Source organism: Rhinatrema bivittatum, chromosome 4 (assembly GCF_901001135.1).
Source record: "Rhinatrema bivittatum chromosome 4, aRhiBiv1.1, whole genome shotgun sequence".
Lineage (NCBI taxonomy): Eukaryota > Metazoa > Chordata > Amphibia > Gymnophiona > Rhinatrematidae > Rhinatrema > Rhinatrema bivittatum.
This window is the reverse complement of record NC_042618.1, coordinates 366,042,457-366,060,949: the sequence shown is the minus strand read 5'-3', so window position 1 is coordinate 366,060,949 and position 18,493 is coordinate 366,042,457. Positions and strand designations below refer to the sequence as shown.

Here is an 18,493-nt window from a genome sequence, read left to right as displayed (position 1 = left end):
CACACTCACACACCACACCCTCACACAGGGCTATTGTCTTTCATTCACACTCCCTCATAACACACAGAAATCCACACTCATCACGCCACACACCCCCACCCACACGCCTGCCAATGTCACTTACTTCACCCACCCTCCCAAAACACACCAAAACACGAATTCCTGGCTGCTACATTGGGAAGCCACGCATTTCACACACCCTCCGAATTTAAATTAAAGTACCCTCTTCCACCCACCCATGCACTGCACTCCAATCACACACTACACCTGAAACAAGTCCGTGCTTCTCCGCCGGCACCACAGGAACGGTCCGGGACACATCGCATTCAGTAGGACCGTCGGATGCCAGCAACCAAAATGGCGCCGGCGGACCTTGCCCTTGCTATGCTATACGGAGACAACAATGACGTCTGTACACCATGTGACATAGTAAGGGCAACAGCCCGTCGGCGCCATATCCTCAGCGGACATTTGCCCTTACTAGGTCAGGAATCCTGATGCACTTCTTTCACCGGTGAAGTTTTGCGACATGGCAGCCGTCGGAACAGACCCTAGCACACACCCTCGCCACCGACTGGCAATTTCCACATGTAGCCGGGGAGGAGCACAGTGGAGGACCGTTCTTATTTTCTGCCGCGCATTTTTCACAGGGGGGGGCACTGATTCTCCACATCTCCCGAGAGGGGGGCTGTAGCGTGGGTTGCTCTATTTCGCCGGGTTGGGGGGGAGGGGCCAGGAAGGCGTGCTTGCATATTTAAACTATTCTTTGCTGGTGCTGTTCATTTGGGGTAAAAAAAACAACAAAAAACACAAACTGTAACCTTTACTGTTCTGTTTTTTCAACTTAACCAGGCTCAGCTACTGCACCAATTGCTTTCAAAGCCCCGGGACGTGAGTAAGTCCCGGGGCTTTCCTGGGGGGTGTGTTGGGGTGTGTCGCAGTGATGCGTCATCAGGGGGTGGGGCCACGGGCGTGGTTCCGGCCCGGGGGCATTTTGGGGGCGTGGCCGAGCTCTCCGAAACTGCTCCCGGGCCGGGGAATCGCATGCTGCGGCCGGCCCGGCGCACGCAAGTTACGCCTGCCTCGGGCAGGCATAACTTTTCCAACAAAGGTGGGGAGGTTAGATAGGGCTGGGGGGGTGGGTTAGGTAGGGGAAGGGAGGGGAAGGTGCGGGATAGTGGAAGGAAAGTTCCCTCCGAGGCCGCTCCGATTTCGGAACGGCCTCCGAGGGAACGGAGGCAGGCTGCGCAGCTCGGCGCGCACAGGCTGCTGATTTTGCGCAGCCTTGAGTGCGCCAACTCCGGATTTTAAAAGATACGCACAGCTACGCGCGTATCTATTAACATCCGGCGTACTTTTGTTTGCGTTGGTCGCGCTAACAAAAGTACGCGCGAGCGCAGTTTTTTAAAATCTACCCCTGAGAGTGTGTGTCTGTGTGTCTGTGTCAGAGACAAAGCTACCACACACACACATACTCTCTCTCTCTCTCAAAGGGTATATGGGGGTATGTGTCTCTTACTCTCTCTGTCACAGACACACAAACACTCTGACCTGCTACTGTTGTACTGTTGCTTATGTGCTCAAACAGTGAGTGCCCCCAGTCCAGCACTGCTGCATCATGGTGTAAAGTTCTTGCTTGCTGCCAGCCCTTCCCCATTCTGCAGTAGCCCCCTCCCTTTCCCAATCTCATTCTCTAAGAGACTCTCTGGTTCCAGAACCAGCTGCTTCTCTCAGAGCTCAGTGCAGTCACCTCAGACGGAAGCCTCCCCAACACTGCACAGGCACTTCCTCCTGGCTTACCCCCTTCTGACCTGAGCCTGTAACTTGCCTCCACTTCTCCACAACCCTCTCATCATTCTAATGCATTCGCAGTGACCACAGGCTACACAGTCTGCTGCTTTTATGGTTCCCCAGGCTCAGCTCTGCCTACCAACTCCAGGGCAGAGGCGACAAGAAGTGACCCCCTAATGTTCCCTGGGCTTACAAAAAACAGAAAATTAAGCCCTGGCTGAGACTGGGGAGAGCCACTAACCCAAAGTAGTACAGCTCCAGATGGAATCCTGCTTTCTCTTGTGGAGCCAGTACAGCCAGAGCTGGTGTGAGGGTCTTAGGTGTCATAGGCGAACCTTACAGCCTTGTACACACTCCTGGTCCCACCCTTCCCACAAATAATTTTAAAAATATGCATTTATAGTAATAGATTTTACATGAAAAAGAATATTCAGTGTTCTAAGGTAAAAATATCACTTAAAACATGTATATTATTTATATGCACTACTGGTGGCACCAACCAGAAAATTCTGCAAAAAAGACACCTACAGTCATATGGTATTGGGACTATTGTAAAGCATGCTGGCCCTTAGAAAGCTTTAAGTAAACTTAATTATAATATAGTAAACCTCCCACACAAAAAGAGCACTAACTGCCAGCACTCAAACAGTAACAACCCTACCTATGAAAAAGCAACACTTCAAATATTACACCAGGTCCTAAAACAGCAACACACCTGATATTAGGAAAAAAGAACAAGCCAAGATGAAACTACATGTTACCAAAATTACCTTACCTCAGTCACACATGCAGAACACAGATGAACCCTCATCAATTACAGAATAAACAGACAAAGTATAACTAGAAAGATACAGACAAAAACTGAATTGGAAACCGTAATAAGACAGACTCTGTATGCAGTGCAACAATGTAAAAACAGAAACATCGCTATTCCTCATTAAACATCAAACAATACAATCAAGATATATTCCTCATTAAACATCAAATAATAAAATCAAGATATATAAACCACCATAATCATAAAAAGAATAAAAATTCAAATCAGCTGATGAAATGAATACCCAATAATTATTTTTTGTAAATTATTCCCAAATACCCTTAAAGGCAGAATATAAATCATAAATAGAATATTTAAAAACAGAAGACATCAAATAACTAATCCATGACAATTTCAGGGTGGCTTGAAATCAAATGTTCCCAGGTATGGAGAGCAGGGCATTATTTTTATCCTTATTATTTTTAATAATTGGGTGTTAAGAACATAAGAACATGCCATACTGGGTCAGACCAATGGTCCATCAAGCCCAGCATCCTGTTTCCAACAGTGGGAATGGGGAAAGCCCCGATGGCTTTCCCCATTCCCTTCAAGGCCGCTCTGAAATCTATTCCATAGACTTAGTTTTTGGGTACTTGCCAGGTTCTTATGGCCTGGATTGGCCACTGTTGGAAACAGGATGCTGGGCTTGATGGACCCTTGGTCTGACCCAGTATGCATGTTCTTATGTTCTTATGTTCTTAACACCCAATTATTAAAAATAATAAGGATAAAAATAATGCCCTGCTCTCCATACCTGGGAACATTTGATTTCAAGTCACCCTGAAATTGTTATGGATTAGTTCAGAGAGGGAGTGGTACAACTTTGTCTTCTCTCTCTCACATTTCCATATTCTCCAACACACACACACACTTGCTTACTCACACATCCTCACACATATTCTCTTTCACATGCTGTCTCACATATACATGCATATGCTCTCTCACATACATATATGCGAACATATTCTCTCATGCACACTCTCTCTCTCCCCAGAACATACAAACAGAGGCTTCCTCAGGCCTGCACAGCTTCTTTCTCCCATACACATGAAGTCTTACATGCCATTTGCTCACATGCATACATGCTCCTACACATGTTCACCCACATGCTCTCTTACATGCTATGGGGCAGACCTTAAAACATACGCGCGGGCGTAGATTTGTTCGTGCAACCCGGCGCGAACAAATCTATGCCCGATTTTATAACATGCGCCCAAGGGGATGCACACATGTGCACCTTGCACGCGCCGAGCCCGAGGGGAGCCCCGATGGCTTTCCCCATTCCCTTCAAGGCCGCTCTGAAATCGGAGCGGCCTTGAAGGGAACGTTTTTCTGGGGGCCTCCCCCCCCGGCTTCCCCTCCCTATCTAACCCACCTCCCATCCCTAACTAACCCCCCCCCCAGCTTTGTCGAGTAATTTGCGCGCGCCGGCTGGCTGCTGGCACGCCATTCCCCGGCCCAGGGGCTGCTTTGGAGGCCTCAGCCACACCCCCGGAATGCCCCAGGGCCGGCACCACGCCCACAGCCCCGCTCCCAGAACGCCCCTGAATGCCACGCCACCCCCGATACGCCCCCTTCACGCCCCCCCCCCAAGCAAAGCCCCGGGACTTACGTGCGTCCTGGGGCTTTGCGCGCATCGGTGGCCTATGCATCATCTGCGCGCGTAAATCCAGCTGGATTTACGCGTGCAGGGCTTTTAAAATTTACCCCTATTTGTTCATACATATGCTCTCTCACACATGCCTACATGGTCAATCTCACATACATATGCTCTCACACACACAAACACACACACTCTCTTGCTCACTCTCTCTCCCCGGAATATACCAGCTGACAGGGACTCTTCTCTTTGGCAGTGCAGCCCTGTAGACCTCAGCCTTCTATTTTCTGCCTTAAAGCCCAGCTGACAGGGACCTCTTTGCTTCAGCAGTGTGACCAAAGGAAAAAGGCCGCTGTCAGCCAGGCCGCGCAGCTGAAAAGAAGAGGGCCCTGTTAGCTGGGCTGCAAGGCAAAAAAGAGAAAGCCGACGGCATCCTCTTCTCTTCAGCCCCGCAGCCCAGTCAACAGCAGATTCTTCTCTTCAGCTGCACAGCCTGGCCACAGTTCCGCAACAGCATGACTGGCCTGACTGGCCCACCAGAACATACCCGAAGCCCCGATAGGCCAATCCACCCCTGCCCATGTTAACCTTGGGTCCAGCCAAAAAATCAGTTCTGGCTATGCCACTGCCAGGAAGTATAAATAAAAATATGCTGAAAAGAACTGAACTGGAACCCACAACAAGCCAGCCTCTATATGCAGAGCAACAATGGAAAAAAAGAAATATTACCATTCTTCATAAAGCATTAAATATAATAAAATCAAGAAATATAAAACATCATAACAGTAAAATCATATTCATAAAAAGAATAAATATTTCAAACCAGTTAATGAATAGAATATCCAAAATTTCCCAAATACCAATAAAATATTTGAAAATAGCAGACACATCAAACATTAAGCAATAATTAAAACAAATAAGGATTTAAAAAATCCTTTTTTCCATACCTGGAGACTGGGAATATGAGAGATTGGGAGCTGGTGTATATGAAAAAGGGATCGTGTGTATGTGAGGGTACTAACCTGTGTGAAGGGATTGTGTATGTGTGTGAGAGAGCCTATGTGAAGGAGCGTGTGAGAGAGAGAGAGAGAGACATAGGTAGCCTATGTGAGGGTATATGCGTGAGAGAGAAAGGGAGCTTGTGTGGGTGTGTATGCAAGAGAGAGGGACCCTGTATGAGGGGATGAGTGTGTGCGAGAGAGAGGGACTTTGTATGAGGGAATATGTGTGTGTGCAAGAGAGTTAGGGAGCCTGTATGAGGTTGCATGTATGTGCACTAGAGAGAGGGAGCATATGTGTGAGAGAGAAAGAGACAGAGGGAGCCTGTGTGAGGGGCAGTACTGAGAACGGGACCAAATGCTGGGAGTGGCAATAGAGGTGGAAGGGAGAGATACTGGCAGATGGAGGAGTTGTGGCCTGAGAGGGCAAAGTGGCCAGGAGAGTAGGGAGAGAGAGTGAAAGGGACACTCTTACAGTGACTTTCTAGGGAAATTCTGCTCAAAATATTTAAAATTCTGCATTATTAAGTAATAACTTTTTTCTATATTAATTTAAAATGTAATTACTTGAAGACTGTCATGTAAATTGTGATATTTTAACCAATATAAAGTATACAGAATTTTGAAGAATTTTGTTTTTGTGCACAGAATTTTACATTTTTTTGCGCAGAATTCCCCCAGGTGTAACACACACAAACACACCACACACACATATATCCCAGGATGGCTCCCATTTACACAAATACACATATCTCAGGAAGACTTCCATTCACACACACACACACACACAGCTCAGATAGGCTCCCCTTCAAACACACACACACACACACACACATCTCAGGAAGACTTCCATTCACACACACACATCTCAGGTAGGCTCCCCTTCACATACACACACACACACACACACACATCTCAGGAAGACTTCCATTCACACACACACATCTCAGGTAGGCTCCCATTCACACACACACCATGCAGAAAGTCTTCCTCTTTCACACAAACACACACACTCAGGCAGGCTTCCCTTTCACATAAACACACAGAGGCAGGCTTCCTCTTTCACTCACACACACACAGGTAGGCTGTTACATGGTAGCTGGTGGTGCTGCAGGTGGAAGCTGTGTGGCTTCCACCTGCAGCACCGCCGGCTGCAGGTGGAAGCCACCGGCATAGAAGCCTGCCGGTGGAGCCCACCTGGCTGCCGCCGGGTGGGCTCCACCGGCAGCCACACAGCTTCTCCTCTTCTTTGGCTGCACAACTGCCAAAGAAACAATGCACATAGTTTTGCATTTTCAGAATTATGTACTTTATTTTGAAAGGAAAGGACTGTAGTCTTATTTAGTCTGCCCAATGTCATTCCTGGTGCAATGCCATGGAACCCAGTGCATCTCAGTTTTCTCCTTACTTGGCAATGGCAATTTTATTTACTAAACTAATTTTCAAAAACATCAAACTGGTGTACAATAAAAACACATCAATGACATACTTCTTTGCAAATGGGGATCATTTGTGCTTACCCCATATTTTCTTGAATTCCATTATCATTTTTGTCTCCACTACCTCAAATAGGAGGCCATTCCATTCATCCACCACCCTTTCCATAAAGAAATACTTTTTATATATCTCCTGTCTATCCCCTTGCAGCCTCATACATGGCTTCTTGCCAAGAACATTCTTTCCTCTGGAAAAAGTTTGCTTCTTGTGCATGTTTATACTTTTGAGGTATTTGAATGTCTCTATTGTATCCCCCTGTCTCCATTTTTCTGTAGGTAAGACATATTTAGGTCTTCAAGTCTCACCACATATGGCCTCTGGTGTAGACCTTGCACCATTTTGGTAGTCTTTCTCTGGACCGCTTCCAGCCTGTCTATGTATTTATTTATATAAATTTATATACCTCCAATCTGCAATCCTAAGTGGGTTTGTTTTGGAAGCACGAGCTCTAGAACAATATTCTAGGTGAGATCTCACTGACAATCTTTACAGAGGTATTAACACCTTCTTTCTATACTGGTTATGTCTCTAGCATCCCTCTGGTTTTGGTCACCGTATCACACTGCTTTGTATGGGATTCATGGGCATCTTATTTTACTTTTATGATTTTGCCTAATAATGGGATTATGGGCCTGATTTACTAATACTTTATTCCCATTTGAGCCTATGGGAAAAATGCTTAGTAAATAGGACCCTATGATTGGTGAAATTGTAAAATGCTTTGATATAGGATGCCATAATAGATTCAAAATAGTAAGATGGTATGATGCATTCCACTTTTGTGTTTTTCTTATGCCAGACCATTTTGTACCTTCTACTGAACATATCCTATGTAATCACACTGGGGCGGATTTTAAGAGCCCTGCTCGCCTAAATCCGTAAGTCCCGGGGTTCTCCGAGGGGGGCGTGTCGGGGGCGTGCCCGGTCGTCGCGGCGTTTAGGGGGCATGCCGGGAGCGTTTCGGGGGCGGGCCCGCGCCCTCCGGACCCGCCCTCAGGTTGCGTCACGGCGCGCTAGCGGCCCGCTGGCGCGCGGGGATTTACGCCTCCCTCTGGGAGGCGTAAATCCCCCGACAAAGGTAAGGGGGGGGCTTAGACAGGGCCGGGTGGGTGGGTTAGGTAGGGGAAGGTGAGGGGAGGGCAAAAGGAAGTTCCCTCCGAGGCCGCTCCGATTTCGGAGCGGCCTCGGAGGGAACGGGGGTAGGCTGCGCGGCTTGGCGCGCGCCAGCTATACAGAATTCATAGCCTTGCGCGCGCCGATCCAGGATTTTAGCGGGTATCTACTAAAATCCAGCGTACTTTTGCTGGCGCCTGATGCGCCAGCAAAAGTACGCCTATTCGCGTTTTTTGAAAATCTACCCCCCTATGAGGAAGCATGCTTCCCAGATTGTAAAATCGATATTCTAGGACGGAGGGTCTCAATGTTGATCCTCAAGGGTCAGAAACAGACCTAGTTTTCAGGATCTCAGCAATGAAAAATCATCAGCCATATTTGCATACATTTGGTCCAGTAGCTAGATCCATTTGCATATTTTGGTTACTTTGAAAACCAGACATGGTTGCATACTTTGAGGATTAGAGTTAAGGACTCCTGTGCTAGAATCCTGGGGACAATGTTTCTAGGCAGGTAGATAATTCAAAATAGAGCCCTTCACATATATATTGGAGCTAATATTTTCACTTGAAGTGAAATTAATCATACTGCAATGTAGCTTCCTTAATTTAATCATAGATCTCGCTAACTTTTTTTTATAGAAACATAGAAATGACGGCAGAAGACGACCAAACGGCCCATCCAGTCTGCCCAGCAAGTTATGCACTTTTTTTTTCTCTCATACTTCTGTTACTCTTGGCTCTTAGTAACCTTTTGGTTCAATTTCCCTTCCACCCCCACCATTAATGTAGAGAGCAGTATTGGAACTGCATCCAAGTGAATATCTATCATAGTTAGGGGTAGTAACTGCCGCAATAAGCAAGCTACACCCATGCCTTTGTTTACCCAGACTATGTAACTCAGTCCTTGTTGGTTATTGTCTGTATATAGATCCACCTTTCTACATTCCCCCTGCCGTTGAAGCTGAGAACTATGCTGGATGTGCGTGAAGTATCAGACTTTCTCCCCTGCCGTTGAAGCAGCTATGTTGGATGTGCGTGAAGTATCAGTCTTTGTCCCCTGCCGTTGAAGCAGAGAGCTATGCTGGATATGCGTTGAAAGTGAAGTATCAGAATTTCTTCCTTGCCGTTGAAGCAGAAAGCTATGTTGGATATGCATGAAGTGTCAGACTTTCTCCCCTGCCGTTGAAGCAAAGAGCTATGCTGGATATGTGTTGAAAGTGAAGTATCTGGCTTATTTGGTTTGGGGTAGTAACCGCCATAACAAGCAAGCTACACCCCGCTTTTTGTGAATGCAAATCCTTTTTTTTTTCCACACTTCCTCTTGCCGTTGAAGCTTAGAGCAATGTTGGAGTCGCATTAACCGTGTGTATGTTTATTGAATAAGGGTATTATCTAAAGGCAGTAGCTGTCATTCCCGCAAGCCACCCACTCTTCATTCACGTCTTCTAAACTTGATGGATCCACAGTGTTTATCCCACGCCCCTTTGAAGTCCTTCACAGTTCTAGTCTTCACCACGTCCTCTGGAAGGGCATTCCAGGCATCCACCACCCTCTCTGTGAAGAAATACTTCCTGACATTGGTTCTGAGTCTTCCTCCTTGGAGCTTCAACTCGTGACCCCTGGTTCTGCTGATTTTTTTCTGATGGAAAAGGTTTGTCGTTGTCTTTGGATCGTTAAAACCTTTCAAGTATCTGAAAGTTTGAATCATATCATCCCTGCTCCTCCTTTCTTCCAGGGTGTACATATTTAGATTCTTCAATCTCTCCTCATAAGTCATTCTATGAAGACCCTCCACCTTTCTGGTCGCCCTTCTCTGGACCACTTCCATCTTGTCTCTGTCTCTTTGGAGATACGGTCTCTCAACTGAACACAGTACTCCAGGTGAGGCCTCACCAAGGACCTGTACAAGGGGATAATCACTTCCCTTTTCTTACTCGATATTCCTCTCTCAATGCAGCCCAGTATTCTTCTGGCTTTTGCTATCGCCTTGTCACATTGTTTCGCTGACTTCAGATCATTAGACACCATCACCCCAAGGTCTCTCTCCTGCTCCGTGCACATCAGTCTTCCCCCCCCCCCCCATCGAATACAGTTCATTCGGATTTCTTCTCCCCATATGCATGACTTTGCACTTCTTGGCATTGAATCTCAGCTGCCATATCTTCGACCACTCTTCCAGTTTCCTTAAATCCCGTCTCATTCTCTCCACTCCTTCTGGCATGTCCACTCTATTGCAGATCTTAGTGTCGTCTGCAAAAAGACAAATTTTACCTTCTATCCCATCCGCAATGTCGCTCACAAAGGTATTGAACAGGATCGGTCCCAACACTGATCCTTGCGGTACACCGCTTAAAACCGCTCTCTCTTCAGAGAGACTTCCATTTACCATCACACATTGTCTTCTGTCTGTCAACCAGTTTGCAATCCAGGCCACCACTTCGGCACTCACTCCTAAGCTTCTTATTTTATTCACCAGTCTCCTGTGCGGAACCGTATCAAAAGCTTTGCTGAAATCCAAGTAGATTACATCGAGTGCTCTTCCTTGATCCAATTCCTTGGTTACCCAGTCAAAAAAGTCAATCAGATTTGTCTGACAGGATCTTCCCCTAGTGAATCCATGCTGCCTCTGGTACATAAAATTTTGCTATATGTCACGCATTGCTGAAAGAACCAAACTGTTCAATTCAAATTACTTTATCACAAAACAATATTTCTCTCTTTTAGCTGATCTCTTCACTTCCCCAAATATTTTTCAAACTTGTGATACCTAACACAGCGCCGTGTTTTACAGGCTTCTTTAGGGGTTGTGCCATTGCCAAAATGGATCCCTGCAACTCCCAGCAACCATTTTATATACACCACATCATAACGAAGTTGGAATATACTGGTCACATTATTAAGATTGGCCTGGGTTTTAAATCATTGCAAAACAATCTATAAATTCATTCATTCCATGTGGATTTACTGTGTCTAAGTGGAAGATCCACTGCTGTTCTCTATAATTCAAAAGCATTGACAAATTTCCACTTTGTCATGGTCTCTCCACTTGTTCTGTGATGGACCACCTTAAATGTTCAAAGGTTATTGGAGAGACAGTATAAGAAGCTATTCTTTTTGTTTTCCCAATGTATAGGTGCTGGCCTGGATTTGAGCATCAGATAGTTGTGACTTTTCTGTGGCATATCTGATCAGGTCTGAAAGCACACCATGTGCCATGGCACACTGGTTGAGAAACACTGCTGCAGGTAAACAGCATATCTTCATGTATGTGTGTGTGAGAGATTGGGAGCTGGTGTATATGAAAAAGGGATTGTGTGTATGTAAGGGTGCTAACCTGTGCAAAGGGATTGTGTTTGTGTGTGAGAGAGCCTGTGTGAAGGGGTGTGTGAGAGAGAGAGTCATAAGTAGCCTGTGTGAGGATGTATGTGTGAGAGAGAAAGGGAGCTTTTGTGGGTGTGTATGCAAGAGAGAGGGACTCTGTATGAGGGAATGTGGGTGTGCAGGAGAGTGAGAGAGCCTGTATGAGGTTGCTTGTATATGCAAAAGTGTTCTTTGGTACAGGAAGAACACCCTCCCCTCATGTCACTTTATTTCAAGCACACAAACGAATCAGTGATTGATTACAGGATATGTCTAACACTAACAATCAGCTCCCAATGTGTATGACTTATTCCTATCTAACCATTGATTCCTGATGTTAAAAAAAAATGCAGGATGTCATTAATAGGAAAGACTTTAAAGAAATGGCAGCTGGAAATCCTTAGAGAGTGTGAATTATGGATAAACCTAAATCGATGAATCAACTGTTTCTTTAGAAACAGTCAGTGCTGCCTTGTTGTTAAACTGGATCAACAATGTCACCTAGTGGTCACAGACAGTTTTTTGTATCAGAATTTCTAGCAGCTCTTCATATAGTGCTTGAATGTAATATGAGAGCAAATTCAGTTTGGCAATACTACTATATATTAAAAAAAGTTACCAATCAGTTGGCTCTCAACATGCTTGTTATAAAAAAGTATCAGTGTTCTTCCTCTATAAAGGTTACCTGATGAAACAGACACTGCATTAGCTAGCTTCTGAACCCCTGGCCACCACTCATGCCTGCAACCTATCAGAAAACACTCTGGTGCTATCCAGGAAGGTCAAGGAAGCACAGAGAAAAAAAGATTAGAATCTCATCATACAGCAGAAAGGAAAAACATGATAGTAAAACTCACTCTGTAATCATCCTGAAAAGAACGCATAATATCATTTATAAAACTTTGTAGAACACCAGTAGTGGAATACTGGTACTGAGTCAAATGTCTCTTAATAAAGGATACTGGTGATTGCAAAAAATCAAACACATAATATATTCCAGATGTTTCCAAAAACATAACTCACTAGTGTGGTAGTGCTGCCCATTATAAGCTTGAAAGCATTAGATACTGCTGCCCTTTGCCCGACTGAGAAGGCATCATGATGACAGGAGGAAACAGGGCCAATGTTGCCAGATCACTACCTTTATCCGGCTGGTCCTCCTGGTCAAAGATTGGGATACGTCCTGTGAAAAAGCAGCATTGTTTCTTTAAAGGCCTTGACAAATGGCTCTGAAATAGGACCATTTAAGATCTCAGTCTTGTACATTTTTCATGCTTCATTCTCTTTTTTTAATTTAAGCAAGTTTCAAATTTACACTTGTCAATTTCATTTAATTACATCATTTTTTACACATCTTGTCTGAAAAATAATTCAGTACAAGGCGAGAAACAATAAAACAAACTCTACATTACAAAAAAATTATAAAAGTATAATGATAATAAAATTTAAAATAAATAATCAAATATACAATAATCAAATAACCAATAAAAAGTATGTAACAAAATTATAAAAATACAATTAAAATTAAATTAGAAACAATAAAATTTAATCTGAATTCAAAACAATATCAAACCTAAAAAAATAAAAATAAAACAAAATATCAATATCATTTAACCTCTAAAATGTAGTCTTAAGAGAGCATTTAAATTACATAAAGTTCTGGCAACGTTTCAATTGCAATGGCAGCTCATTCCAACAAACAGGGTTCATATCCGTAAAGATTCTTAATCTTGATTTACTTTTCCTCAATTCCTTTAAAGATAGGATGACAAGTCTGAAATCCAAACAAGAGCTATGAGCCCTAGGGGAAACAGAGAGAGAACATTTCTCCTTCAAATATTCAGGGAAAGGAATGGAGAATAAAGCAGAGAATATCATAATACCTTCATTGCTCTATGGTCTGATCGCACCTAGCATACTATGTGCATTTCTGGTCGGCACATCTCAAAAAAACAAATATCGGAACTAGAAAAGATACATTTAAGATGCTCTAAACAGAACCTTAGAAAATTAGAGAAACAATGGTGGAAATGACAGTCATCTAAATACCTAGAAAAATATAAATCTCTCCTAACAAAATACCAAGCACTAACCAACAAAACAAAAAAATATTACTATGCAAAACAGATTCACAGGGTAACATTTAATTCTAAATTGCTCTTTGATGTTGTTATACATTTAATTAAGGACCCGTCATCTTCCATCTTGAGAAACTATAACTTCTCAAAGGCCGCTTGCAATGAATATGCCACATGCTTCTTAGACAAAATCAATAGGTTGAAAACTCAATTCCTTATCTGTTATTCCACCAAAGCACCTGAAGATTCACATGGCCTGGTTAAGTGGTCCACGTTCGAAATAATAACTAATCTTGAAATCAGTCAAATTATTAAAATTAATTAATCCTGCTATTCACCCATGTGACCTAATTCCAGCCAGTTCCTTGAAAAAGTACACAGTATTATCACTCCATCAATCACAACCTTAATTAACCATTCTCTCACAGAAGGAATTGTTCCACATGGGTTAAAACAAGCCGATTCTAAAAAATAAAACTGGTAGAATCGACGATTGGGATAACCATCGTCCAATATCCAATTTGGACGCATGTTATAAAATCAGCACATCCATGTGTGTGCGCCGTGAAGTGCACGCACCTATGAAAATCTACCCCTTTGGAGTTAGGAAACCGTTCATCTAAGACTTTACTCTTCTCATTAATGGACTGTTATACAAGGGTTTGATGCTGATGAATCTTATTTTCTTCTGCTAATCGACTTAACAGTCGCTTTTGACACTGTGGCCATATCCTGCTGTGCCATCAGCTGAGCAACATTGGGATCGACAATAGTATTCTCAGATAGTTCTTTTCCTTCATATCTAATGGAATATTCCAAGTTAAATTGTGCAATCACATATCTGATACATTTCACATTTATACAGGGGTCCCTCCAGGCTCAGTCCTCTCGGCAACACTATTCAATATTTATATGCTTCCACTGTGTAAATTACTGGTGGAGTTAAGAATTACTTTCTTCTTGTATGCTGACAACATACAGTTTTACATTCCATTCTCCAAATCATTTGAAAAAACAGTATTGACACTTTCAACGTATATGAAAGAAATACAGCAAGAACTATCGCAACTTAAACCCTAAAAAGACTATTTGGTTAAGTAGACACTCTTGGGCCAGGATTCATCAAACTATCGCATGCGATTAGGAAGAGGGGCGTGTTTTATGGTAATAGCCTATTTATCACAAAGTGCGCTATCTTAGTGCTTCGCATAGTTATTAATGCAGAGTGTGATAACTTTTTCACACTTTGCGGTAAATGCCACAATTGTTGCAATTCCTACCTACTATATCAGGAAGTCCCTGCCTGCACTTCCTTGCCTTGGCAATCAGGTCGGTCCTTGGAACAAGACTGGAACAAGACTGTGAACGCGGAGGCAACCTAGCACACAATACAATGCCGACCAAATTGCCAAGACAAAGAAGTGCAGGCAGGGACTTCCTGATATAGTTCTATCAATCAGGGCGCGCCGCAGAGCTAGGACCCGCTCCTGCCCTACAAGAGGCTGGGTGGTCCGTGCGCACGCACGCATGTAGGGGCGTGGCTGATGCCACTGGAGATGCTGTTCTCCAGCGTGAGGCCTGTGCACAGTGAAAGGCCCGGCGACCGCCGCCAAGAGGACGCCAAGGCCTAGTGGAGCTCGCGGCTGCTGCTGGGGAGGCCGACCCATGACATGCAGAGGAGTTAGCAAGGTGAGCAGGCCCATGTGCAGCCTGGGTGCGGACAGGGCGCACAACAGTACCCCCCCCCCCCCCCTTCTAGGCCTCCCTCTATGCGGCCATGGCTTGTCTGGATGGGCTGTATGGAAGGCTTTCAGGAGTTTTGTCGAGAATGTTGTGGGAGGGTTCCCATGAATTCTCCTCGGCCCCATAACCCTCCCAGGCTAAGAGGTACTCCCATCTACCTCGACGCCGATGGACATTGAGGACCTCTCTTACCTGGAGAGTGGAGTCCGGTTCAGTGGATATCCGTGGAGGAGAAGGATCTCTACGGGAGGGCCAGGAGAGGACCAAAGGCTTCAACAGCAAGACATGAAATGTGTTATGGATGCCCATGGCATGTGGTAGCTATAGCTGATACGACACTGCTCCCACTCTTCAAAGCACCGGAAATGGACCTCTTGTAGGGCGAGGGGCGGGTCCTAGCTCTGAGGCGCGCCCTGATTGTTGGAACTATATCAGGAAGTCCATAAAGTCTCGAGGATGTGAATGAAGAGAAGAGGCATGGGGGTGGCTTGCGGGAATGATGGCTACTTCCTGGTGGTTGATACCCTTATTCAATAAACATACACACGGTTAACGCGACTCCAACATTGCTCTATGCTTCAAGAGGAAATGTGGGACAAAGGATTTGCATTCACAAATAAGCGTGGGAGTAGCTTGCTTGTTGCGGCGGTTACTACCCCTAACCAATTAAACCTGATACTTCACTTTGAATACATATACAGCACAGCTCACTGCTTCTACGGCAGGGGGGAATGAAGATAAGAGGATTTACATTAGACAACAATTGAAGCATGAGGAAAAAATTAAACAAGAGACTAATATGTGAAATTTGTTATATTATTTTATTTTAGGTCCTAGAACTTTAGTTAATATGTATTAGAACATTCATTTCATATGCTAGAGGTTAAAGTCTGTTTATGAACACTACCTCTGTAACTTATCATTATTTGTTGATTTATCGTTATGAATGTTACTTTTGTAAACCGTTTTGATCTTTACATGGAATGATAGTATATAAAATATCTAAATTAAAAAATTTCAAAAAAGGTGCTGAGAAGGGTGATCAAATGATAAAGGTAATGAAATGTCTCTCCTATGAGAAAAAGCTAAAGAGGTTAAGATTCCAGCTTGGAGAATTGACAGCTGAGGGGAAATATGATAAAGGTCTATAAAATCATGTGTAGAGTGGAATGAGTACATGCAGTTTGGTTGTTTACTCTTTCAAAAATAAAAAGACTAGGGATCACTCCATGAAGTTATCAAGCAGCATATTTAAAAAAATTAGAGAAAATATTTTGTTCACTCAATACCCAATTAATCTCAGGAAGTCATTGCTGGAGGATGTGGTAAAGGCAGTTATCATAAATATGTTTAGAAAAAGTTTGGACAAGTTCCTGGAAAAAAATCCACAAACTGTTATTAACCAACCAGGTAGACTCATGGAAAGCCACTGCTTATCTCTGGATATAATCAGCATGGAATCTATCACTCTTTCAGATCCTGGACTGGCCATGGTTAGAAACAAGATACAGGGCATGATGGACCCTTGGACTGACCCAGTATGATGGTTTTTAGGTTCTTATATCTTGCTAAAAGAAATACATATTGACAAGCAATATAGTAGCACATATGTCAAGAAATAAAAATTATATTTAAATGACAACTTTCCATTAAACCCCAAGTTTAACAGTGGAATCAGGAAAACATAAGACAATTTATCTGTAACCCCTGGATGGGGAAACCTTAATATTAATACAGAGTCCCCACACATCATAATGGGTGGACCCTAATTCCACAGTTCCCTCCACACTAACAGCTTTCTGAGAGTCCAGGATCCTCTGTGGGGGAAGCTCAGCTTCAAGGCTCTTTTATGTTATTTCCTCACACCTCTCCCTGGGGCCGGTGCATGGTCTCTTCTTCCCGTGCGCACAGCTGCTGCATACCACTTCCTCTTCCAGGTCGCGGGGGGGGGGGGGGGGGGGGGCGGGAAGAAGAGACCATGCTAGTGCGGGCAGCATCAGCCCGAAGAAGAGAAGAGAGGTGCGGCCTGAAGAATGAGCAGCGTGGCGCGGAGAAAAAGAGGAGCAACATCAGCCACGCCGGCGGATGGGAGTCCTTTCTCCAGGCCAGCTCTCCTGCCGTGTTCCGCTCGGGCTATCAGCATTTTAAGCCCGGGAGGAAGCTAAGCTCCTATTTTACTGGGGCAGGAGGAGCAGCTTGGCCAGCGGGGGAACCGGGAAGTGTGGCGACACCCCTGCATATGCTTGGTGACACACTGGTGTGTCGCAACACACCGGTTGAGAACCGCTGATTTAGACAATCTAATCCAGTTCTGATTTTATCCCCAGTGGATATTCACATTTGCAATTCTAATATCCTTGAAAGCAGGACTACATTTGTAGTCCTGTTATGGGATAAAACCAGGCCTGGATCAACCTGTTTCATTGACATGGACTCTGTTGAAAGTCCTAGCAAGTACATATTTTTCTCTTAATTGTGTACATTATATCTTTTAAATTCTACAATAAAGAGTAAACATTGCTGTTCAGACAGCAAAAGTTTCAACTCTCTTTCCAGAAGAAGTGAAGAGAAAAGGAGAAACTGGTTCTGTTTGTTAGCTTGTGAATAGCAGTAAAACATGGCTACTGCTAAGCATGAGAAAGAAAAGCATTTGCAAACCCTAGCAGTCATTGGTTACTCATTAATCTCCCTAACGTTTAATGAAGCCATAATAATGAGAAATGTTGACTAGCAAGTGACAAGGGCACACAATAATGCTGATGCAGGTGGAGACACAATTCACCCACTCTTCTGTGTGATTGCTTTCTCCACATTCTGAGTTTTGCATTTTTTGTCATCGATTGATTATTTGAATTTGCCAAGTCTTACTTTTCATTATTCACAGAGACCTCCCTCTGTTCTGCCAAATTCAGGAGAAAAGTAAGTGGCTGGATACCTCCTGGAATACTTTCTTCATCTTGGGAGATATTCAGCTGTGTGCCATGGCCATATCTTCCTGACCCCAGAGAAACACAGCCAGAGCTCTTCCCGGGAAATACATTTACACCTACCTAAAGCAGCTCCATTCCAAGTGTAAGCAAATCCCATTTCTTTTCCCTCTCTGTCATACTTTCTCTCCATTTGTCTCTCTTGTCTCCATCCACATTATTCTGGACCCATTGGCCTCCTCCTTCCTATCATTCTTTCACAGTCTTTTCCACCTCCGACCTCTTCTATACCCAGGGTCAGATTTACTTTCTAGATGTCCCTAGGTGCAGGAAGGGGTGGGGGACTTTCTCCAGAGATGTGGGGGTGGGGAAAGGCTTATCTACCTCCATATCTGCCACTCTCTCACTCCCAAGCACTACTTGGCCTGCGTGGCACTATCCTGTCAGACCACTTAAAAGCACTGGGTGACCCAGCAATGATTCCGTTTTCCAGTGCTCCAAATGCCATCAGCCCTTGATCACCTGCACCTGTAAGGTGATGGGTCTGAACACATACTGCACCTAAAG

General features: G+C 44.2%; 1 long non-coding RNA gene across 3 annotated transcripts in view; it reads right to left on the bottom strand.

The window, feature by feature from the left end:
- The window catches only part of LOC115091025, an 85,659-nt gene that overhangs the window by 20,302 nt on the left and 46,864 nt on the right, over positions 1–18,493 (bottom strand). The window contains exon 2 of one of the 3 annotated variants that reach the window (XR_003856579.1): positions 12,202–12,361. The exons of the other annotated variants lie outside the window; for them this stretch is intronic. This is a non-coding gene — a long non-coding RNA (uncharacterized LOC115091025). The remainder of the gene's footprint in view (positions 1–12,201; positions 12,362–18,493) is intronic. 3 annotated transcript variants of the gene reach the window in all.